Source organism: Chiloscyllium punctatum, chromosome 8 (assembly GCF_047496795.1).
Source record: "Chiloscyllium punctatum isolate Juve2018m chromosome 8, sChiPun1.3, whole genome shotgun sequence".
Classification (NCBI taxonomy): Eukaryota; Metazoa; Chordata; class Chondrichthyes; order Orectolobiformes; family Hemiscylliidae; genus Chiloscyllium; species Chiloscyllium punctatum.
Window position 1 is genome coordinate 19,118,501 of NC_092746.1, and position 25,972 is coordinate 19,144,472.

A 25,972-nucleotide genomic window follows, 5' to 3' on the forward strand; every position below is an offset into this window, starting at 1 on the left:
TTTCACTTGGATTAAATGATTCAATGAATGCAGTTTGTTTCATTGAATGAAAGCATTAAGCTTGTCCCACTGAATGAATGAGAGTAGCTCTACTCATTTAATTGACAAGTGCAGCCTTTTTAATGAATGAACCTACAAAGTTTTGTTCAGGAGAAAAGTACGTTTGGTTTGTTGCATTGAAACAAGGAATACAGTTTGATTCAATGAATCAATGGTTATAGTTTGATTGAATGATTAAATGCATGCAGTTTGTTTATTTGAAAGAAAGCGTTAAGCTTGTCCCATTGAAAGAATGAGAATAACTCTATTCACGGAATGGACAACTGCAGCCTCTTTCATTGAATGAACCTACAAAGTTTTGTGCACGAGGAAAGTATGTTTGGTTTGTTGCATTGAAACAAGGAATACAGTTTGATTCAATGAATCAATGGTTATAGTTTGATTGAATGATTCAATGCATGCAGTTTCTGTATTTGAAAGAAACCGTTAAGCTTCTCCCATTGACAGAATGAGAATAACTCTACTCACTGAATTGACAAGTGCAGCCCCTTTCATTGAATGAAAGTTTGCAGTTTGTTTCACTGTACAAGGGAGTTAGGTTTGTTGCATTGAAACAATGAAAACAGTTTGATTCAATGAATCAATGGTTGTAGTTTGATTGAATGCATGCAGTTTGTTTAATTAAACGAAAGCATTAAGATTGTCCCACTGAATGAATGAGAGTAGCTGTACTCATGGAATTGACAAGTGCAGCCTTTTTCATGAATGAACCTATAAAGTTTTGTTCACGAGAAAATTATGTTTGGTTTGTTGGATTGAACCAAGTAATATAGTTTGATTCAATGAATCAATGGTTGTAGTTTGATCGAATTATTCAATGCATGTAGTTTGTTTATTTGGAGGAAATCGTTAAGCTTGTCCCACTGAATGAATGAGAGTAGATCTACTCATTTAATTGACAAGTGCAGCCTTTTTAATGAATGTACATACAAAGTTTTGTTCAGGAGAAAAGTACGTTTGGTTTGTTGCATTGAAACAAGGAATACAGTTTGATTCAATGAATCAATGGTTATAGTTTGATTGAATGATTAAATGCATGCAGTTTGTTTATTTGAAAGAAAGCATTAAGCTTGTCCCATTGAAAGAATGAGAATAACTCTGTTCACTGAATGGACAAGTGCAGCCTCTTTCAATGAATGAACCTACAAAGTTTTGTGCACGAGGAAAATATGTTTGGTTCGTTGCATTGAAACAAGGAATACAGTTTGATTCAATGAATCAATGGTTATAGTTTGATTGAATGATTCAATGCATGCAATTTGTTTATTTGAAAGAAATCGTTAATCTTGTCCCATTGAAAGAATGAGAATAACTCTACTCACTGAATTGACAAGTGCAGCCTCTTTCATTAAATGAAATTATGCAGTTTGTTTCACTGTGCAAGGGAGTTAGGTTTGTTGCATTGAAACAATGAATACAGTTTGATTCAATGAATCAATGGTTGTAGTTTGATTGAATGCATGCAGTTTGTTTAATTGAACGAAAGCGTTAAGATTGTCCCACTGAATGAATGAGAGTAGCTCTACTCATTGAATTGACAAGTGCAGCCTTTTTCATGAATGAACCTATAAAGTTTTGTTCAGGAGAAAAGTACGTTTGGTTTGTTGCATTGAAACAAGGAATATAGTTTGATTCAATGAATCAATGGTTGTAGTTTGATTGAATGATTCAATGCATGTAGTTTGTTTATTTGGAGGAAATCGTTAAGCTTGTCCCATTGAAAGAATGAGAATAACTCTACTCACTGAATTGACAAGTGCAGCCCCTTTCATTGAATGAAAGTATGCAGTTTGTTTCACTGTGCAAGGGAGTTAGGTTTGTTGCATTGAAACAATGAATACAGTTTGATTCAATGAATCAATGGTTGTAGTTTGATTGAATGCATGCAGTTTGTTGAATTGAACGAAAGCGTTAAGCTTGCCCATTGAAAGAATGAGAATAACTCTACTCAATGAATTGACAAGTGCAGCCTCTTTCATTGAATGAAAGTATGCAGTTTGGTTCACTATGTAAGGGAGATAGGTTTGTTCCATTGAAAGAAGGAATACGGTTTGATTAATTGAATCAATGATTGTAGATAGATTCAATGATTCAATGAATGCAGTTTCTTTCATTGAATGAAAGCCTTAGGCTGGTCCCATTGAATGAAAGAGAATAGCTCTACTCATTGAATTGACAAGTGCAGCATTTTTCATTGAATGAACATATGCAGTTTGTTTCACTGTACAAGGGAGGTAGGTTTGTTGAATTGATTCAATGAATAAGGTTTGATTCATTGAAGCAATGATTTCACTTGGATTTAATGATTCAATGAATGCAGTTTGTTTCATTGAATGAAAGCATTAAGCTTGTCCCACTGAATGAATGAGAGTAGCTCTACTCATTGAATTGACAAGTGCAGCCTTTTTAATGAATGAACATACAAAGTTTTGTTCAGGAGAAAAGTACGTTTGGTTTGTTGCATTGAAACAAGGAATACAGTTTGATTCAATGAATCAATGGTTATAGTTTGATTGAATGATTAAATGCATGCAGTTTGTTTATTTGAAAGAAAGCGTTAAGCTTGTCCCATTGAAAGAATGAGAATAACTCTATTCACTGAATGGACAACTGCAGCCTCTTTCATTGAATGAACCTACAAAGTTTTGTGCACAAGGAAAGTATGTTTGGTTTGTTGCATTGAAACAAGGAATACAGTTTGATTCAATGAATCAATGGTTATCGTTTGATTGAATGATTCAATGCATGCAGTTTCTGTATTTGAAAGAAACCATTAAGCTTCTCCCATTGACAGAATGAGAATAACTCTACTCACTGAATTGACAAGTGCAGCCCCTTTCATTGAATAAACATATGCAGTTTGTTTCACTGTACAAGGGAGGTAGGTTTGTTGCATTGATTCAATGAATAAGGTTTGATTCATTGAAGCAATAATTTCACTTGGATTAAATGATTCAATGAATGCAGTTTGTTTCATTGAATGAAAGCATTAAGCTTGTCCCACTGAATGAATGAGAGTAGCTCTACTCATTTAATTGACAAGTGCAGCCTTTTTAATGAATGAACCTACAAAGTTTTGTTCAGGAGAAAAGTACGTTTGGTTTGTTGCATTGAAACAAGGAATACACTTTGATTCAATGAATCAATGGTTATAGTTTAATTGAATGATTAAATGCATGCAGTTTGTTTATTTGAAAGAAAGCGTTAAGCTTGTCCCATTGAAAGAATGAGAATAACTCTATTCACTGAATGGACAACTGCAGCCTCTTTCATTGAATGAACCTACAAAGTTTTGTGCACGAGGAAAGTATGTTTGGTTTGTTGCATTGAAACAAGGAATACAGTTTGATTCAATGAATCAATGGTTATAGTTTGATTGAATGATTAAATGCATGCAATTTGTTTATTTGAAAGAAATCGTTAATCTTGTCCCATTGAAAGAATGAGAATAACTCTACTCACAGAATTGACAAGTGCAGCCTCTTTCATTAAATGAAAGTATGCAGTTTGTTTCACTGTGCAAGGGAGTTAGGTTTGTTGCATTGAAACAATGAATACAGTTTGATTCAATGAATCAATGGTTGTAGTTTGATTGAATGCATGCAGTTTGTTTAATTGAACGAAAGCGTTAAGATTGTCCCACTGAATGAATGAGAGTAGCTCTACTCATTGAATTGACAAGTGCAGCCTTTTTCATGAATGAACCTATAAAGTTTTGTTCACGAGAAAATTATGTTTGGTTTGTTGCATTGAACCAAGTAATATAGTTTGATTCAATGAATCAATGGTTGTAGTTTGATTGAATGATTCAATGCATGTAGTTTGTTTATTTGGAGGAAATCGTTAAGCTTGTCCCATTGAAAGAATGAGAATAACTCTACTCACTGAATTGACAAGTGCAGCCCCTTTCATTGAATGAAAGTATGCAGTTTGTTTCACTGTGCAAGGGAGTTAGGTTTGTTGCATTGAAACAATGAATACAGTTTGATTCAATGAATCAATGGTTGTAGTTTGATTGAATGCATGCAGTTTGTTGAATTGAACGAAAGCGTTAAGCTTGCCCATTGAAAGAATGAGAATAACTCTACTCAATGAATTGACAAGTGCAGCCTCTTTCATTGAATGAAAGTATGCAGTTTGGTTCACTATGTAAGGGAGATAGGTTTGTTCCATTGAAAGAAGGAATACGGTTTGATTAATTGAATCAATGATTGTAGATAGATTCAATGATTCAATGAATGCAGTTTCTTTCATTGAATGAAAGCCTTAGGCTGGTCCCATTGAATGAAAGAGAATAGCTCTACTCATTGAATTGACAAGTGCAGCATTTTTCATTGAATGAACATATGCAGTTTGTTTCACTGTACAAGGGAGGTAGGTTTGTTGAATTGATTCAATGAATAAGGTTTGATTCATTGAAGCAATGATTTCACTTGGATTTAATGATTCAATGAATGCAGTTTGTTTCATTGAATGAAAGCATTAAGCTTGTCCCACTGAATGAATGAGAGTAGCTCTACTCATTGAATTGACAAGTGCAGCCTTTTTAATGAATGAACATACAAAGTTTTGTTCAGGAGAAAAGTACGTTTGGTTTGTTGCATTGAAACAAGGAATACAGTTTGATTCAATGAATCAATGGTTATAGTTTGATTGAATGATTAAATGCATGCAGTTTGTTTATTTGAAAGAAAGCGTTAAGCTTGTCCCATTGAAAGAATGAGAATAACTCTATTCACTGAATGGACAACTGCAGCCTCTTTCATTGAATGAACCTACAAAGTTTTGTGCACAAGGAAAGTATGTTTGGTTTGTTGCATTGAAACAAGGAATACAGTTTGATTCAATGAATCAATGGTTATCGTTTGATTGAATGATTCAATGCATGCAGTTTCTGTATTTGAAAGAAACCATTAAGCTTCTCCCATTGACAGAATGAGAATAACTCTACTCACTGAATTGACAAGTGCAGCCCCTTTCATTGAATAAACATATGCAGTTTGTTTCACTGTACAAGGGAGGTAGGTTTGTTGCATTGATTCAATGAATAAGGTTTGATTCATTGAAGCAATAATTTCACTTGGATTAAATGATTCAATGAATGCAGTTTGTTTCATTGAATGAAAGCATTAAGCTTGTCCCACTGAATGAATGAGAGTAGCTCTACTCATTTAATTGACAAGTGCAGCCTTTTTAATGAATGAACCTACAAAGTTTTGTTCAGGAGAAAAGTACGTTTGGTTTGTTGCATTGAAACAAGGAATACACTTTGATTCAATGAATCAATGGTTATAGTTTAATTGAATGATTAAATGCATGCAGTTTGTTTATTTGAAAGAAAGCGTTAAGCTTGTCCCATTGAAAGAATGAGAATAACTCTATTCACTGAATGGACAACTGCAGCCTCTTTCATTGAATGAACCTACAAAGTTTTGTGCACGAGGAAAGTATGTTTGGTTTGTTGCATTGAAACAAGGAATACAGTTTGATTCAATGAATCAATGGTTATAGTTTGATTGAATGATTAAATGCATGCAATTTGTTTATTTGAAAGAAATCGTTAATCTTGTCCCATTGAAAGAATGAGAATAACTCTACTCACAGAATTGACAAGTGCAGCCTCTTTCATTAAATGAAAGTATGCAGTTTGTTTCACTGTGCAAGGGAGTTAGGTTTGTTGCATTGAAACAATGAATACAGTTTGATTCAATGAATCAATGGTTGTAGTTTGATTGAATGCATGCAGTTTGTTTAATTGAACGAAAGCGTTAAGATTGTCCCACTGAATGAATGAGAGTAGCTCTACTCATTGAATTGACAAGTGCAGCCTTTTTCATGAATGAACCTATAAAGTTTTGTTCACGAGAAAATTATGTTTGGTTTGTTGCATTGAACCAAGTAATATAGTTTGATTCAATGAATCAATGGTTGTAGTTTGATTGAATGATTCAATGCATGTAGTTTGTTTATTTGGAGGAAATCGTTAAGCTTGTCCCATTGAAAGAATGAGAATAACTCTACTCACTGAATTGACAAGTGCAGCCCCTTTCATTGAATGAAAGTATGCAGTTTGTTTCACTGTGCAAGGGAGTTAGGTTTGTTGCATTGAAACAATGAATACAGTTTGATTCAATGAATCAATGGTTGTAGTTTGATTGAATGCATGCAGTTTGTTGAATTGAACGAAAGCGTTAAGCTTGCCCATTGAAAGAATGAGAATAACTCTACTCAATGAATTGACAAGTGCAGCCTCTTTCATTGAATGAAAGTATGCAGTTTGGTTCACTATGTAAGGGAGATAGGTTTGTTCCATTGAAAGAAGGAATACGGTTTGATTAATTGAATCAATGATTGTAGATAGATTCAATGATTCAATGAATGCAGTTTCTTTCATTGAATGAAAGCCTTAGGCTGGTCCCATTGAATGAAAGAGAATAGCTCTACTCATTGAATTGACAAGTGCAGCATTTTTCATTGAATGAACATATGCAGTTTGTTTCACTGTACAAGGGAGGTAGGTTTGTTGAATTGATTCAATGAATAAGGTTTGATTCATTGAAGCAATGATTTCACTTGGATTTAATGATTCAATGAATGCAGTTTGTTTCATTGAATGAAAGCATTAAGCTTGTCCCACTGAATGAATGAGAGTAGCTCTACTCATTGAATTGACAAGTGCAGCCTTTTTAATGAATGAACATACAAAGTTTTGTTCAGGAGAAAAGTACGTTTGGTTTGTTGCATTGAAACAAGGAATACAGTTTGATTCAATGAATCAATGGTTATAGTTTGATTGAATGATTAAATGCATGCAGTTTGTTTATTTGAAAGAAAGCGTTAAGCTTGTCCCATTGAAAGAATGAGAATAACTCTATTCACTGAATGGACAACTGCAGCCTCTTTCATTGAATGAACCTACAAAGTTTTGTGCACAAGGAAAGTATGTTTGGTTTGTTGCATTGAAACAAGGAATACAGTTTGATTCAATGAATCAATGGTTATCGTTTGATTGAATGATTCAATGCATGCAGTTTCTGTATTTGAAAGAAACCATTAAGCTTCTCCCATTGACAGAATGAGAATAACTCTACTCACTGAATTGACAAGTGCAGCCCCTTTCATTGAATAAACATATGCAGTTTGTTTCACTGTACAAGGGAGGTAGGTTTGTTGCATTGATTCAATGAATAAGGTTTGATTCATTGAAGCAATAATTTCACTTGGATTAAATGATTCAATGAATGCAGTTTGTTTCATTGAATGAAAGCATTAAGCTTGTCCCACTGAATGAATGAGAGTAGCTCTACTCATTTAATTGACAAGTGCAGCCTTTTTAATGAATGAACCTACAAAGTTTTGTTCAGGAGAAAAGTACGTTTGGTTTGTTGCATTGAAACAAGGAATACACTTTGATTCAATGAATCAATGGTTATAGTTTAATTGAATGATTAAATGCATGCAGTTTGTTTATTTGAAAGAAAGCGTTAAGCTTGTCCCATTGAAAGAATGAGAATAACTCTATTCACTGAATGGACAACTGCAGCCTCTTTCATTGAATGAACCTACAAAGTTTTGTGCACGAGGAAAGTATGTTTGGTTTGTTGCATTGAAACAAGGAATACAGTTTGATTCAATGAATCAATGGTTATAGTTTGATTGAATGATTAAATGCATGCAATTTGTTTATTTGAAAGAAATCGTTAATCTTGTCCCATTGAAAGAATGAGAATAACTCTACTCACAGAATTGACAAGTGCAGCCTCTTTCATTAAATGAAAGTATGCAGTTTGTTTCACTGTGCAAGGGAGTTAGGTTTGTTGCATTGAAACAATGAATACAGTTTGATTCAATGAATCAATGGTTGTAGTTTGATTGAATGCATGCAGTTTGTTTAATTGAACGAAAGCGTTAAGATTGTCCCACTGAATGAATGAGAGTAGCTCTACTCATTGAATTGACAAGTGCAGCCTTTTTCATGAATGAACCTATAAAGTTTTGTTCACGAGAAAATTATGTTTGGTTTGTTGCATTGAACCAAGTAATATAGTTTGATTCAATGAATCAATGGTTGTAGTTTGATTGAATGATTCAATGCATGTAGTTTGTTTATTTGGAGGAAATCGTTAAGCTTGTCCCATTGAAAGAATGAGAATAACTCTACTCACTGAATTGACAAGTGCAGCCCCTTTCATTGAATGAAAGTATGCAGTTTGTTTCACTGTGCAAGGGAGTTAGGTTTGTTGCATTGAAACAATGAATACAGTTTGATTCAATGAATCAATGGTTGTAGTTTGATTGAATGCATGCAGTTTGTTGAATTGAACGAAAGCGTTAAGCTTGCCCATTGAAAGAATGAGAATAACTCTACTCAATGAATTGACAAGTGCAGCCTCTTTCATTGAATGAAAGTATGCAGTTTGGTTCACTATGTAAGGGAGATAGGTTTGTTCCATTGAAAGAAGGAATACGGTTTGATTAATTGAATCAATGATTGTAGATAGATTCAATGATTCAATGAATGCAGTTTCTTTCATTGAATGAAAGCCTTAGGCTGGTCCCATTGAATGAAAGAGAATAGCTCTACTCATTGAATTGACAAGTGCAGCATTTTTCATTGAATGAACATATGCAGTTTGTTTCACTGTACAAGGGAGGTAGGTTTGTTGAATTGATTCAATGAATAAGGTTTGATTCATTGAAGCAATGATTTCACTTGGATTTAATGATTCAATGAATGCAGTTTGTTTCATTGAATGAAAGCATTAAGCTTGTCCCACTGAATGAATGAGAGTAGCTCTACTCATTGAATTGACAAGTGCAGCCTTTTTAATGAATGAACATACAAAGTTTTGTTCAGGAGAAAAGTACGTTTGGTTTGTTGCATTGAAACAAGGAATACAGTTTGATTCAATGAATCAATGGTTATAGTTTGATTGAATGATTAAATGCATGCAGTTTGTTTATTTGAAAGAAAGCGTTAAGCTTGTCCCATTGAAAGAATGAGAATAACTCTATTCACTGAATGGACAACTGCAGCCTCTTTCATTGAATGAACCTACAAAGTTTTGTGCACAAGGAAAGTATGTTTGGTTTGTTGCATTGAAACAAGGAATACAGTTTGATTCAATGAATCAATGGTTATCGTTTGATTGAATGATTCAATGCATGCAGTTTCTGTATTTGAAAGAAACCATTAAGCTTCTCCCATTGACAGAATGAGAATAACTCTACTCACTGAATTGACAAGTGCAGCCCCTTTCATTGAATGAAAGTATGCAGTTTGTTTCACTGTGCAAGGGAGTTAGGTTTGTTGCATTGAAACGATGAATACAGTTTGATTCAATGAATCAATGGTTATTATTTGATTGAATGCATGCAGTTTGTTTAATTAAACGAAAGCGTTAAGATTGTCCCACTGAATGAATGAGAGTAGCTCTACTCATTGAATTGACAAGTAAAGCCTTTTTCATGAATGAACCTATAAAGTTTTGTTCAGGAGAAAATTATGTTTGGTTTGTTGCATTGAACCAAGTAATATAGTTTGATTCAATGAATCAATGGTTGTAGTTTGATTGAATGATTCAATGCATGTAGTTTGTTTATTTGGAGGAAATCGTTAAGCTTGTCCCATTGAAAGAATGAGAATAACTCTACTCACTGAATTGACAAGTGCAGCCCCTTTCATTGATTGAAAGTATGCAGTTTGTTTCACTGTGCAAGGGAGTTAGGTTTGTTGCATTGAAACAATGAATACAGTTTGATTCAATGAATCAATGGTTGTAGTTTGATTGAATGCATGCAGTTTGTTGAATTGAACGAAAGCGTTAAGCTTGTCCATTGAAAGAATGAGAATAACTCTACTCAATGAATTGACAAGTGAAGCCTCTTTCATTGAATGAAAGTATGCAGTTTGGTTCACTATGTAAGGGAGATAGGTTTGTTCCATTGAAAGAAGGAATACGGTTTGATTAATTGAATCAATGATTGTAGATTTATTCAATGATTCAATGAATGCAGTTTCTTTCATTGAATGAAAGCCTTAGGCTGGTCCCATTGAATGAAAGAGAATAGCTCTACTCATTGAATTGACAAGTGCAGCATTTTTCATTGAATGAACATATGCAGTTTGTTTCACTGTACAAGGGAGGTAGGTTTGTTGCATTGATTCAATGAATAAGGTTTGATTCATTGAAGCAATGATTTCACTTGGATTAAATGATTCAATGAATGCAGTTTGTTTCATTGAATGAAAGCATTAAGCTTGTCCCACTGAATGAATGAGAGTAGCTCTACTCATTGAATTGACAAGTGCAGCCTTTTTAATGAATGAACCTACAAAGTTTTGTTCAGGAGAAAAGTACGTTTGGTTTGTTGCATTGAAACAAGGAATACAGTTTGATTCAATGAATCAATGGTTATAGTTTGATTGAATGATTAAATGCATGCAGTTTGTTTATTTGAAAGAAAGCGTTAAGCTTGTCCCTTTGAAAGAATGAGAATAACTCTACTCACTGAATGGACAAGTGCAGCCTCTTTCATTGAATGAACCTACAAAGTTTTGTGCACGAGGAAAATATGTTTGGTTCCTTGCATTGAAACAAGGAATACACTTTGATTCAATGAATCAATGGTTATAGTTTGATTGAATGATTAAATGCATGCAGTTTGTTTATTTGAAAGAAAGCGTTAAGCTTGTCCCATTGAAAGAATGAGAATAACTCTATTCACTGAATGGACAAGTGAAGCCTCTTTCTTTGAATGAACCTACAAAGTTTTGTGCACGAGGAAAATATGTTTGGTTCGTTGCATTGAAACAAGAAATACAGTTTGATTCAATGAATCAATGGTTATAGTTTGATTGAATGATTCAATGCATGCAATTTGTTTATTTGAAAGAAATCGTTAAGCTTGTCCCTTTGAAAGAATGAGAATAACTCTACTCACTGAATTGACAAGTGCAGCCTCTTTCATTAAATGAACGTATGCAGTTTGTTTCACTGTGCAAGGGAGTTAGGTTTGTTGCATTGAAACAATGAATACAGTTTAATTCAATGAATCAATGGTTGTAGTTTGATTGAATGCATGCAGTTTGTTGAATTGAACGAAAGCGTTAAGCTTGTCCCATTGAAAGAATGAGAATAACTCTACTCACTGAATTGACAAGTGCAGACTTTTTAATGAATGAACCCACAAAGTTTTGTTCAGGAGAAAAGTACGTTTGGTTTGTTGCATTGAAACAATGAATACAGTTTGATTCAATGAATCAATGGTTATTATTTGATTGAATGATTAAATGCATGCAGTTTGTTTATTTGAAAGAAATCGTTAAGCTTGTCCCATTGAAAGAATGAGAATAACTCTGCTCACTGAATTGACAATTGCAGCCTCTTTCATTAAATGAAAGTATGCAGTTTGTTTCACTGTACAAGGCAGTTAGGTTTGTTGCATTGAAACAATGAATACAGTTTGATTCAATGAATCAATGGTTGCAGTTTGATTGAATGGTTCAATGCATGCAGTTTGTTTAATTGAACGAAAGCGTTAAGATTGTCCCACTGAATGAATGAGAGTAGCTCTACACATTGAATTGACAAGTGCAGCCTCTTTCATTAAATGAAAGTATGCAGTTTGTTTCACTGTGCAAGGGAGTTAGGTTTGTTGCATTGAAACAATGAATACAGTTTAATTCAATGAATCAATGGTTGTAGTTTGATTGAATGCATGCAGTTTGTTGAATTGAACGAAAGCGTTAAGCTTGTCCCATTGAAAGAATGAGAATAACTCTACTCAATGAATTGACAAGTGCAGCCTCTTTCATTGAATGAAAGTATGCGGTTTGGTTCACTATGCAAGGGAGTTAGGTTTGTTCAATTGAAAGAAGGAATACGGTCTGATTAATCGAAGCAATGTTTTCACTTGGATTAAATGATTCAATGAATGCAGTTTGTTTCATTGAATGAAAGCATTAAGCTTGTCCCACTGAATGAATGAGAGTAGCTCTACTCATTGAATTGACAAGTGCAGCCTTTTTAATGAATGAATCTGCAAAGGTTTGTTCAGGAGAAAAGTACGTTTGGTTTGTTGCATTGAAACAAGGAATACAGTTTGATTCAATGAATCAATGGTTATAGTTTGATTGAATGATTAAACGCATGCAGTTTGTTTATTTGAAAGAAAGTGTTAAGCTTGTCCCATTGAAAGAATGAGAATAACTCTATTCACTGAATGGACAACTGCAGCCTCTTTCATTGAATGAACCTACAAAGTTTTGTGCACGAGGAAAATATGTTTGGTTCCTTGCATTGAAACAAGGAATACAGTTTGATTCAATGAATCAATGGTTATAGTTTGATTGAATGATTCAATGCATGCAATTTGTTTATTTGAAAGAAATCGTTAATCTTGTCCCTTTGAAAGAATGAGAATAACTCTACTCACTGAATTGACAAGTGCAGCCTCTTTCATTAAATGAAAGTATGCAGTTTGTTTCACTGTGCAAGGGAGTTAGGTTTGTTGCATTGAAACAATGAATACAGTTTGATTCAATGAATCAATGGTTGTCGTTTGATTGAATGCATGCAGTTTGTTTAATTGAACGAAAGCGTTAAGATTGTCCCACTGAATGAATGAGAGTAGCTCTACTCATTGAATTGACAAGTGCAGCCTTTTTCATGAATGAACCTACAAAGTTTTGTTCAGGAGAAAATTATGTTTGGTTTGTTGCATTGAACCAAGTAATATAGTTTGATTCAATGAATCAATGGTTGTAGTTTGATTGAATGATTCAATGCATGCAATTTGTTTATTTGAAAGAAATCGTTAATCTTGTCCCTTTGAAAGAATGAGAATAACTCTACTCACTGAATTGACAAGTGCAGCCTCTTCCATTAAATGAAAGTGTGCAGTTTGTTTCACTCTGCAAGGGAGTTAGGTTTGTTGCATTGAAACAATGAATACAGTTTGATTCAATGAATCAATGGTTGTAGTTTGATTGAATGCATGCAGTTTGTTTAATTGAACGAAAGCGTTAAGATTGTCCCACTGAATGAATGAGAGTAGCTCTACTCATTGAATTGACAAGTGCAGCCTTTTTCATGAATGAACCTATAAAGTTTTGTTCACGAGAAAATTATGTTTGCTTTGTTGCATTGAACCAAGTAATATAGTTTGATTCAATGAATCAATGGTTGTAGTTTGATTGAATGATTCAATGCATGTAGTTTGTTTATTTGGAGGAAATCGTTAAGCTTGTCCCATTGAAAGAATGAGAATAACTCTACTCACTGAATTGACAAGTGCAGCCCCTTTCATTGAATGAAAGTATGCAGTTTGTTTCACTGTGCAAGGGAGTTAGGTTTGTTGCATTGAAACAATGAATACAGTTTGATTCAATGAATCAATGGTTGTAGTTTGATTGAATGCATGCAGTTTGTTGAATTGAACGAAAGCGTTAAGCTTGTCCATTGAAAGAATGAGAATAACTCTACTCAATGAATTGACAAGTGCAGCCTCTTTCATTGAATGAAAGTATGCAGTTTGGTTCACTATGTAAGGGAGATAGGTTTGTTCCATTGAAAGAAGGAATACGGTTTGATTAATTGAATCAATGATTGTAGATAGATTCAATGATTCAATGAATGCAGTTTCTTTCATTGAATGAAAGCCTTAGGCTGGTCCCATTGAATGAAAGAGAATAGCTCTACTCATTGAATTGACAAGTGCAGCATTTTTCATTGAATGAACATATGCAGTTTGTTTCACTGTACAAGGGAGGTAGGTTTGTTGAATTGATTCAATGAATAAGGTTTGATTCATTGAAGCAATGATTTCACTTGGATTTAATGATTCAATGAATGCAGTTTGTTTCATTGAATGAAAGCATTAAGCTTGTCCCACTGAATGAATGAGAGTAGCTCTACTCATTGAATTGACAAGTGCAGCCTTTTTAATGAATGAACATACAAAGTTTTGTTCAGGAGAAAAGTACGTTTGGTTTGTTGCATTGAAACAAGGAATACAGTTTGATTCAATGAATCAATGGTTATAGTTTGATTGAATGATTAAATGCATGCAGTTTGTTTATTTGAAAGAAAGCGTTAAGCTTGTCCCATTGAAAGAATGAGAATAACTCTATTCACTGAATGGACAACTGCAGCCTCTTTCATTGAATGAACCTACAAAGTTTTGTGCACAAGGAAAGTATGTTTGGTTTGTTGCATTGAAACAAGGAATACAGTTTGATTCAATGAATCAATGGTTATCGTTTGATTGAATGATTCAATGCATGCAGTTTCTGTATTTGAAAGAAACCATTAAGCTTCTCCCATTGACAGAATGAGAATAACTCTACTCACTGAATTGACAAGTGCAGCCCCTTTCATTGAATGAAAGTATGCAGTTTGTTTCACTGTGCAAGGGAGTTAGGTTTGTTGCATTGAAACGATGAATACAGTTTGATTTAATGAATCAATGGTTATTATTTGATTGAATGCATGCAGTTTGTTTAATTAAACGAAAGCGTTAAGATTGTCCCACTGAATGAATGAGAGTAGCTCTACTCATTGAATTGACAAGTAAAGCCTTTTTCATGAATGAACCTATAAAGTTTTGTTCAGGAGAAAATTATGTTTGGTTTGTTGCATTGAACCAAGTAATATAGTTTGATTCAATGAATCAATGGTTGTAGTTTGATTGAATGATTCAATGCATGTAGTTTGTTTATTTGGAGGAAATCGTTAAGCTTGTCCCATTGAAAGAATGAGAATAACTCTACTCACTGAATTGACAAGTGCAGCCCCTTTCATTGATTGAAAGTATGCAGTTTGTTTCACTGTGCAAGGGAGTTAGGTTTGTTGCATTGAAACAATGAATACAGTTTGATTCAATGAATCAATGGTTGTAGTTTGATTGAATGCATGCAGTTTGTTGAATTGAACGAAAGCGTTAAGCTTGTCCATTGAAAGAATGAGAATAACTCTACTCAATGAATTGACAAGTGAAGCCTCTTTCATTGAATGAAAGTATGCAGTTTGGTTCACTATGTAAGGGAGATAGGTTTGTTCCATTGAAAGAAGGAATACGGTTTGATTAATTGAATCAATGATTGTAGATTTATTCAATGATTCAATGAATGCAGTTTCTTTCATTGAATGAAAGCCTTAGGCTGGTCCCATTGAATGAAAGAGAATAGCTCTACTCATTGAATTGACAAGTGCAGCATTTTTCATTGAATGAACATATGCAGTTTGTTTCACTGTACAAGGGAGGTAGGTTTGTTGCATTGATTCAATGAATAAGGTTTGATTCATTGAAGCAATGATTTCACTTGGATTAAATGATTCAATGAATGCAGTTTGTTTCATTGAATGAAAGCATTAAGCTTGTCCCACTGAATGAATGAGAGTAGCTCTACTCATTGAATTGACAAGTGCAGCCTTTTTAATGAATGAACCTACAAAGTTTTGTTCAGGAGAAAAGTACGTTTGGTTTGTTGCATTGAAACAAGGAATACAGTTTGATTCAATGAATCAATGGTTATAGTTTGATTGAATGATTAAATGCATGCAGTTTGTTTATTTGAAAGAAAGCGTTAAGCTTGTCCCTTTGAAAGAATGAGAATAACTCTACTCACTGAATGGACAAGTGCAGCCTCTTTCATTGAATGAACCTACAAAGTTTTGTGCACGAGGAAAATATGTTTGGTTCCTTGCATTGAAACAAGGAATACACTTTGATTCAATGAATCAATGGTTATAGTTTGATTGAATGATTCAATGCATGCAATTTGTTTATTTGAAAGAAATCGTTAAGCTTGTCCCTTTGAAAGAATGAGAATAACTCTACTCACTGAATTGACAAGTGCAGCCTCTTTCATTAAATGAACGTATGCAGTTTGTTTCACTGTGCAAGGGAGTTAGGTTTGTTGCATTGAAACAATGAATACAGTTTAATTCAATGAATCAATGGTTGTAGTTTGATTGAATGCATGCAGTTTGTTGAATTGAACGAAAGCGTTAAGCTTGTCCCATTGAAAGAATGAGAATAACTCTACTCACTGAATTGACAAGTGCAGACTTTTTAATGAATGAACCCACAAAGTTTTGTTCAGGAGAAAAGTACGTTTGGTTTGTTGCATTGAAACAATGAATACAGTTTGATTCAATGAATCAATGGTTATTATTTGATTGAATGATTAAATGCATGCAGTTTGTTTATTTGAAAGAAATCGTTAAGCTTGTCCCATTGAAAGAATGAGAATAACTCTGCTCACTGAATTGACAATTGCAGCCTCTTTCATTAAATGAAAGTATGCAGTTTGTTTCACTGTACAAGGCAGTTAGGTTTGTTGCATTGAAACAATGAATACAGTTTGATTCAATGAATCAATGGTTGCAGTTTGATTGAATGGTTCAATGCATGCAGTTTGTTTAATTGAACGAAAGCGTTAAGATTGTCCCACTGAATGAATGAGAGTAGCTCTACTCATTGAATTGACAAGTGCAGCCTCTTTCATTAAATGAAAGTATGCAGTTTGTTTCACTGTGCAAGGGAGTTAGGTTTGTTGCATTGAAACAATGAATACAGTTTAATTCAATGAATCAATGGTTGTAGTTTGATTGAATGCATGCAGTTTGTTGAATTGAACGAAAGCGTTAAGCTTGTCCCATTGAAAGAATGAGAATAACTCTACTCAATGAATTGACAAGTGCAGCCTCTTTCATTGAATGAAAGTATGCGGTTTGGTTCACTATGCAAGGGAGTTAGGTTTGTTCAATTGAAAGAAGGAATACGGTCTGATTAATCGAAGCAATGTTTTCACTTGGATTAAATGATTCAATGAATGCAGTTTGTTTCATTGAATGAAAGCATTAAGCTTGTCCCACTGAATGAATGAGAGTAGCTCTACTCATTGAATTGACAAGTGCAGCCTTTTTAATGAATGAATCTGCAAAGGTTTGTTCAGGAGAAAAGTACGTTTGGTTTGTTGCATTGAAACAAGGAATACAGTTTGATTCAATGAATCAATGGTTATAGTTTGATTGAATGATTAAACGCATGCAGTTTGTTTATTTGAAAGAAAGTGTTAAGCTTGTCCCATTGAAAGAATGAGAATAACTCTATTCACTGAATGGACAACTGCAGCCTCTTTCATTGAATGAACCTACAAAGTTTTGTGCACGAGGAAAATATGTTTGGTTCCTTGCATTGAAACAAGGAATACAGTTTGATTCAATGAATCAATGGTTATAGTTTGATTGAATGATTCAATGCATGCAATTTGTTTATTTGAAAGAAATCGTTAATCTTGTCCCTTTGAAAGAATGAGAATAACTCTACTCACTGAATTGACAAGTGCAGCCTCTTTCATTAAATGAAAGTATGCAGTTTGTTTCACTGTGCAAGGGAGTTAGGTTTGTTGCATTGAAACAATGAATACAGTTTGATTCAATGAATCAATGGTTGTCGTTTGATTGAATGCATGCAGTTTGTTTAATTGAACGAAAGCGTTAAGATTGTCCCACTGAATGAATGAGAGTAGCTCTACTCATTGAATTGACAAGTGCAGCCTTTTTCATGAATGAACCTACAAAGTTTTGTTCAGGAGAAAATTATGTTTGGTTTGTTGCATTGAACCAAGTAATATAGTTTGATTCAATGAATCAATGGTTGTAGTTTGATTGAATGATTCAATGCATGCAATTTGTTTATTTGAAAGAAATCGTTAATCTTGTCCCTTTGAAAGAATGAGAATAACTCTACTCACTGAATTGACAAGTGCAGCCTCTTCCATTAAATGAAAGTGTGCAGTTTGTTTCACTCTGCAAGGGAGTTAGGTTTGTTGCATTGAAACAATGAATACAGTTTGATTCAATGAATCAATGGTTGTAGTTTGATTGAATGCATGCAGTTTGTTTAATTGAACGAAAGCGTTAAGATTGTCCCACTGAATGAATGAGAGTAGCTCTACTCATTGAATTGACAAGTGCAGCCTTTTTCATGAATGAACCTACAAAGTTTTGTTCAGGAGAAAATTATGTTTGGTTTGTTGCATTGAACCAAGTAATATAGTTTGATTCAATGAATCAATGGTTGTAGTTTGATTGAATGACTCAATGCATGTAGTTTGTTTATTTGGAGGAAATCGTTAAGCTTGTCCCATTGAAAGAATGAGAATAACTCTACTCACTGAATTGACAAGTGCAGCCCCTTTCATTGAATGAAAGTATGCAGTTTGTTTCACTGTGCAAGGGAGTTAGGTTTGTTGCATTGAAACAATGAATACAGTTTGATTCAATGAATCAATGGTTGTAGTTTGATTGAATGCATGCAGTTTGTTGAATTGAACGAAAGCGTTAAGCTTGTCCATTGAAAGAATGAGAATAACTCTACTCAATGAATTGACAAGTGCAGCCTCTTTCATTGAATGAAAGTATGCAGTTTGGTTCACTATGTCAGGGAGAGAGGTTTGTCCCATTGAAAGAAGGAATACGGTTTGATTAATTGAATCAATGATTGTAGATTTATTCAATGATTCAATGAATGCAGTTTCTTTTTTTGAATGAAAGCCTGAGGCCGGTGCCATTGAATGAAAGAGAATAGCTCTACTCATTGAATTGACAAGTGCAGCATTTTTCATTGAATGAACATATGCAGTTTGTTTCACTGTACAAGGGAGGTAGGTTTGTTGCATTGATTCAATGAATAAGGTTAGATTCATTGAAGCAATAATTTCACTTTGATTAAATGATTCAATGAATGCAGTTTGTTTCATTGAATGAAAGCATTAAGCTTGTCCCACTGAATGAATGAGAGTAGCTCTACTCATTGAATTAACAAGTGCAGCCTTTGTAATGAATGAACATACAAAGTTTTGTTCAGGAGAAAAGTACGTTTGGTTTGTTGCATTGAAACAAGGAATACAGTTTGATTCAATGAATCAATGGTTATAGTTTGATTGAATGATGGAATGCATGCAGTTTGTTTATTTGAAAGAAAGCGTTAAGCTTGTCCCATAAAAAGAATGAGAATAACTCTATTCACTGAGTGCACAAGTGCAGCCTCTTTCATTGAATGAACCTACAAAGTTTTGTGCACGAGGAAAGTATGTTTGGTTTCTTGCATTGAAACAAGGAATACAGTTTGATTCAATGAATCAATGGTTATAGTTTGATTGAATGATTAAATGCATGAAGTTTGTTTATTTGAAAGAAAGCGTTACGCTTGTCCCATTGAATGAATGAGAATAACTCTATTCACTGAATGGACAAGTGCAGCCTTTTTGATTGAATGAAAGTATGCAGTTTGTTTCACTGTATAAGGGAGTTAGTTTTGTTGCATTGAAACAATGAATACAGTTTGATTCAATGAATCAATGGTTGTAGTTTGATTGCATGCAGTTTGTTTAATTTAACGAAAGCGTTAAGATTGTCCCACTGAATGAATGAGAGTAGCTCTACATATTGAATTGACAAGTGCAGCATTTTTCATGAATGAACCTATAAAGTTTTGTTCATGAGAAAATTATGTTTGGTTTGTTGCATTGAACCAAGTAATATAGTTTGATTTAATGAATCAATGGTTGTAGTTTGATTGAATGATTGAATGCATGCAGTGTGTTTATTTGGAGGAAATCCTTGAGCTTGTCCCATTGAAAGATTGAGAATAACTCTACTCACTGAATTGTCAAGTGCAGCCCCTTTCATTGAATGAAAGTATGCAGTTTGTTTCACTGTGCAAGGGAGTTAGGTTTGTTGCATTGAAACAATGAATACAGTTTGATTCAATGAATCAATGGTTGTAGCTTGATTGAATGCATGCAGTTTGTTTAACTGAACGAAAGCGTTAAGCTTGTCCATTGAAAGAATGAGAATAACTCTACTCAATGAATTGACAAGTGCAGCCTCTTTCATTGAATGAAAGTATGCAGTTTGGTTCACTGTGTAAGGGAGATAGGTTTGTCCCATTGAAAGAAGGAATACGGTTTGATTAATTGAATCAATGATTGTAGATTTATTCAATGATACAATGAATGCAGTTTCTTTCATTGAATGAAAGCCTTAGGATGGTCCCATTGAATGAAAGAGAATAGCTCTACTCATTGAAATGACAAGTGCAGCTTTTTTCATTGAATGAACATATGCAGTTTGTTTCACTGTACAAGGGAGGTAGGTTTGTTGCATTGATTCAATGAATAAGGTTTGATTCATTGAAGCAATAATTTCACTTTGATTAAATGATTCAATGAATGCAGTTTGTTTCATTGAATGAAAGCATTAAGCTTGTCCCACTGAATGAATGAGAGTAGCTCTACTCATTGAATTGACAAGTGCAGCCTTTGTAATGAAGGAACATACAAAGTTTTGTTCAGGAGAAACGTACGTTTGGTTTGTTGCATTGAAACAAGGAATACAGTTTGATTCAATAAATCACTGGTTATAGTTTGATTGAATGATGGAATGCATGCAGTTTGTTTATTTGAAAGAAAGCGTTAAGCTTGTCCCATTGAAAGAATGAGAATAACTCTATTCACTGAATGGACAAGTGCAGCCTCTTTGATTGAATGAAAGTATGCAGTTTGTTTCACTGTACAAGGGAGTTAGGTTTCTGGCATTGAAACAATGAATACAGTTTGATTCAATGAATCAATGGTTGTAGTTTTATTGAATGCATGCAGTTTGGTTAATTGAACGAAAGCGTTAAGATTGTCCCACTGAATGAATGAGAGTAGCTCTACTCATTGAATTGACAAGTGCAGCCTTCTTCATGAATGAACCTATAAAGCTTTGTTCACGAGAAAATTATGTTTGGTTTGTTGCATTGAACCAAGTAATATAGTTTGATTCAATGAATCAATGGTTGTAGTTTGATTGAATGATTGAATGCATGTAGTTTGTTTATTTGGAGGAAATCGTTAAGCTTGTCCCATTGAAAGAATGAGAATAACTCTACTCACTGAATTGAGAAGTGCAGCCCCTTTCATTGAATGAAAGTATGCAGTTTGTTTCACTGTGCAAGGGAGTTAGGTTTGTTGCATTGAAACAATGAATACAGTTTGATTCAATGAATCAATGGTTGTAGTTTGATTGAAGGCATGCAGTTTGTTTAATTGAACGAAAGCGTTAAGCTTGTCCATTGAAAGAATGAGAATAACTCTACTCAATGAATTGACAAGTGCAGCCTCTTTCATTGAATGAAAGTATGCAGTTTGGTTCACTATGTAAGGGAGATAGGTTTGTTCCATTGAAAGAAGGAATACGGTTTGATTAATTGAATCAATGATTGTAGATTTATTCAATGATTCAATGAATGCAGTTTCTTTCATTGAATGAAAGCCTTAGGCTGGTCCCATTGAATGAAAGAGAATAGCTCTACTCATTGAATTGACAAGTGCAGCATTTTTCATTGAATGAACATATGCAGTTTGTTTCACTGTCCAAGGGAGGTAGGTTTGTTGCATTGATTCAATGAATAAGGTTTGATTCTTTGAAGCAATGATTTAACTTGGATTAAATGATTCAATGAATGCAGTTTGTTTCATTGAATGAAAGCGTTAAGCTTGTCCCACTGAATGAATGAGAGTAGCTCTACTCATTGAATTGACAAGTGCAGCCTTTGTAATGAAGGAACATACAAAGTTTTGTTCAGGAGAAAAGTACGTTTGGTTTGTTGCATTGAAACAAGGAATACAGTTTGATTCAATGAATCAATGGTTATAGTTTGATTGAATGATTCAATGCATGCAGTTTGTTTATTTGAAAGAAAGCGTTAAGCTTGTCCCATTGAAAGAATGAGAATAAATCTATTCACTGAGTGGACAACTGCAGCCTCTTTCATTGAATGAACCTACAAAGTTTTGTGCACGAGGAAAGTATGTTTGGTTTGTTGCATTGAAACAAGGAATACAGTTTGATTCAATGAATCAATGGTTATAGTTTGATTGAATGATTAAATGCATGAAGTTTGTTTATTTGAAAGAAAGCGTTACGCTTGTCCCATTGAAAGAATGAGAATAACTCTATTCACTGAATGGACAAGTGCAGCCTTTTTGATTGAATGAAAGTATGCAGTTTGTTTCACTGTATAAGGGAGTTAGTTTTGTTGCATTGAAACAATGAATACAGTTTGATTCAATGAATCAATGGTTGTAGTTTGATTGCATGCAGTTTGTTTAATTGAACGAAAGCGTTAAGATTGTCCCACTGAATGAATGAGAGTAGCTCTACTTATTGAATTGACAAGTGCAGCCTTTTTCATGAATGAACCTATAAAGTTTTGTTCATGAGAAAATTATGTTTGGTTTGTTGCATTGAACCAAGTAATATAGTTTGATTCAATGAATCAATGGTTGTAGTTTGATTGAATGATTGAATGCATGTAGTTTGTTTATTTGGAGGAAATCGTTAAGCTTGTCCCATTGAAAGAATGAGAATAACTCTACTCACTGAATTGACAAGTGCAGCCCCTTTCATTGAATGAAAGTATGCAGTTTGTTTCACTGTGCAAGGGAGTTAGGTTTGTTGCATTGAAACAATGAATACAGTTTGATTCAATGAATCAATGGTTGTAGTTTGATTGAAGGCATGCAGTTTGTTTAATTGAACGAAAGCGTTAAGCTTGTCCATTGAAAGAATGAGAATAACTCTACTCAATGAATTGACAAGTGCAGCCTCTTTCATTGAATGAAAGTATGCAGTTTGGTTCACTATGTAAGGGAGATAGGTTTGTTCCATTGAAAGAAGGAATACGGTTTGATTAATTGAATCAATGATTGTAGATTTATTCAATGATTCAATGAATGCAGTTTCTTTCATTGAATGAAAGCCTTAGGCTGGTCCCATTGAATGAAAGAGAATAGCTCTACTCAATGAATTGACAAGTGCAGCATTTTTCATTGAATGAACATATGCAGTTTGTTTCACTGTCCAAGGGAGGTAGTTTTGTTGCATTGATTCAATGAATAAGGTTTGATTCTTTGAAGCAATGATTTAACTTGGATTAAATGATTCAATGAATGCAGTTTGTTTCATTGAATGAAAGCGTTAAGCTTGTCCCACTGAATGAATGAGAGTAGCTCTACTCATTGAATTGACAAGTGCAGCCTTTGTAATGTAGGAACATACAAAGTTTTGTTCAGGAGAATAGTACGTTTGGTTTGTTGCATTGAAACAAGGAAAACAGTTTGATTCAATGAATCAATGGTTATAGTTTGATTGAATGATTAAATGCATGCAGTTTGTTTATTTGAAAGAAAGCGTTAAGCTTGTCCCATAAAAAGAATGAGAATAACTCTATTCACTGAATGGACAAGTGCAGCCTCTTTCATTGAATGAACCTACAAAGTTTTGTGCACGAGGAAAGTATGTTTGTTTTGTTGCATTGAAACAAGGAATACAGTTTGATTCAATGAATCAATGGTTATAGTTTGATTGAATGATTCAATGCATGCAATTTGTTTATTTGAAAGAAATCGTTAAGCTTGTCCCTTTGAAAGAATGAGAATAACTCTACTCACTGAATTGACAAGTGCAGCCTCTTTCATTAAATGAAAGTATGCAGTTTGTTTCACTGTGCAAGGGAGTTAGGTTTGTTGCATTGAAACAATGAATACAGTTTAATTCAATGAATCAATGGTTGTAGTTTGATTGAATGCATGCAGTTTGTTGAATTGAACGAAAGCGTTAAGCTTGTCCCATTGAAAGAATGAGAATAACTCTACTCACTGAATTGACAAGTGCAGACTTTTTAATGAATGAACCCACAAAGTTTTGTTAACGATAAAATTATGTTTGGTTTGTTGCATTGAACCAAGTAATATAGTTTGATTCAATGAATCAATGGTTGTAGTTTGATTGAATGATTCAAGGCATGCAGTTTGTTTATTTGGAGGAAATCCTTAAGCTTGTCCCATTGAAAGAATGAGAATAACTCTACTCACTGAATTGACAAGTGTAGCCTCTTTCATTGAATGAAATTTTGCAGTTTGTTTCACTGTGTAAGGGAGTTAGTTTCGTTGCATTGAATCAAGGAATTCAGTTTAATTCAATGAATCAATGGTTATAGTTTGATTGAATGATTCAATGCATAGAGTTTGTTTTCTTGAATGAAAGCATTAAGCTTGTCCCACTGAATGAATTAGAGTAGCTCTACTCATTGAATTGACAAGTGCAGACTTTTTAATGAATGAACCCACAAAGTTTTGTTCAGGAGAAAAGTACGTTTGGTTTGTTGCATTGAAACAATGAATACAGTTTGATTCAATGAATCAATGGTTATTATTTGATTGAATGATTAAATGCATGCAGTTTGTTTATTTGAAAGAAAGCGTTAAGCTTGTCCCATTGAAAGAATGAGAATAACTCTGCTCACTGAATTGACAAAAGCAGCCTCTTTCATTAAATGAAAGTATGCAGTTTGTTTCACTGTACAAGGGAGTTAGGTTTGTTGCATTGAAACAATGAATACAGTTTGATTCAATGAATCAATGGTTGCAGTTTGATTGAATGGTTCAATGCATGCAGTTTGTTTAATTGAAAGAAATCGTTAAGCTGGTCCCATTGAAAAAATGAGAATAACTCTATTCCCTGAATGGACAAGTGCAGCCTCTTTCATTGAATGAACGTATATAGTTTTGTTCACGATATATGTATGTTTGGTTTGTCGCATTAAAACAAGGAATACAGTTTGATTCAATGAATCAATGGTTGAAGTTTGATTGACTGATTCAATGCATGCTGTTTGTTTATTTGAAAGAAATCGTTAAGCTTGTCCCATTGAAAGAATGAGAATAACTCTATTCCCTGAATGGACAAGTGCAGCCACTTTCATTGAATGAGCCTACAACGATTTGTGCCCGAGGAAATTATGTTTGGTTTGTTGCATTGAAACAAGAAATACAGTTTGATTCAATGAATCAATGGTTGCAGTTTGATTCAATGATTCAATGAATGCAGTTTCTTTCATTGAATGAAAGCGTTAAGCTTGTCCCACTGAATGAATGAGAGTAGCTCTACTCATTGAATTGACAAGTGCAGCATTTTTCATTGAATAAACATATGCAGTTTGTTTCACTGTACAAGGGAGGTAGGTTTGTTGCATTGATTCAATGAATAAGGTTTGATTCATTGAAGCAATGATTTCACTTTGATTCAATGATTCAATGAATGCAATTGTTTCATTGAATGAAAGCATTAAGCTTGTCTCAATGAATGAATGAGAGTAGCTCTACTCATTGAATTGACAAGTGCAGCCTTTTTAATGAATGAACCTACAAAGTTTTGTTCAGGGGAAACGTACGTTTGGTTTGTTGCATTAAAACAAGGAATACAGTTTGATTCAATGAATCAATGGTTGAAGTTTGATTGAATGATTCAATGCATGCAGTTTGTTTATTTGAAATAAATCGTTAATCTGGTCCCACTGACAGAATGAGAATAACTCTATTCACTGAATGGACAAGTGCAGCCTCTTTGATAGAATGAAAGTATGCAGTTTGTTTCACTGTACAAGGGAGTTAGGTTTGTTGCATTGAAACAATGAATACAGTTTGATTTAATGAATCAATGGTTGTAGTTTGATTGAATGCATGCAGTTTGTTTATTTGAACGAAAGCGTTAAGCTTGTCCCATTGAAAGAATGAGAATAACTCTACTCAATGAATTGACAAGTGCAGCCTCTTTCATTGAATGAAAGTATGCGTTTGGTTCACTATGTAACGGAGATAGGTTTGTTCCATTGAAAGAAGGAATACGGTTTGATTAATTGAATCAATGATTGTAGATTTATTCAATGATTCAATGAATGCAGTTTCTTTCATTGAATGAAAGCCTTAGGCTGGTCCCATTGAATGAAAGAGAATAGCTCTACTCATTGAATTGACAAGTGCAGCATTTTTCATTGAATGAACATATGCAGT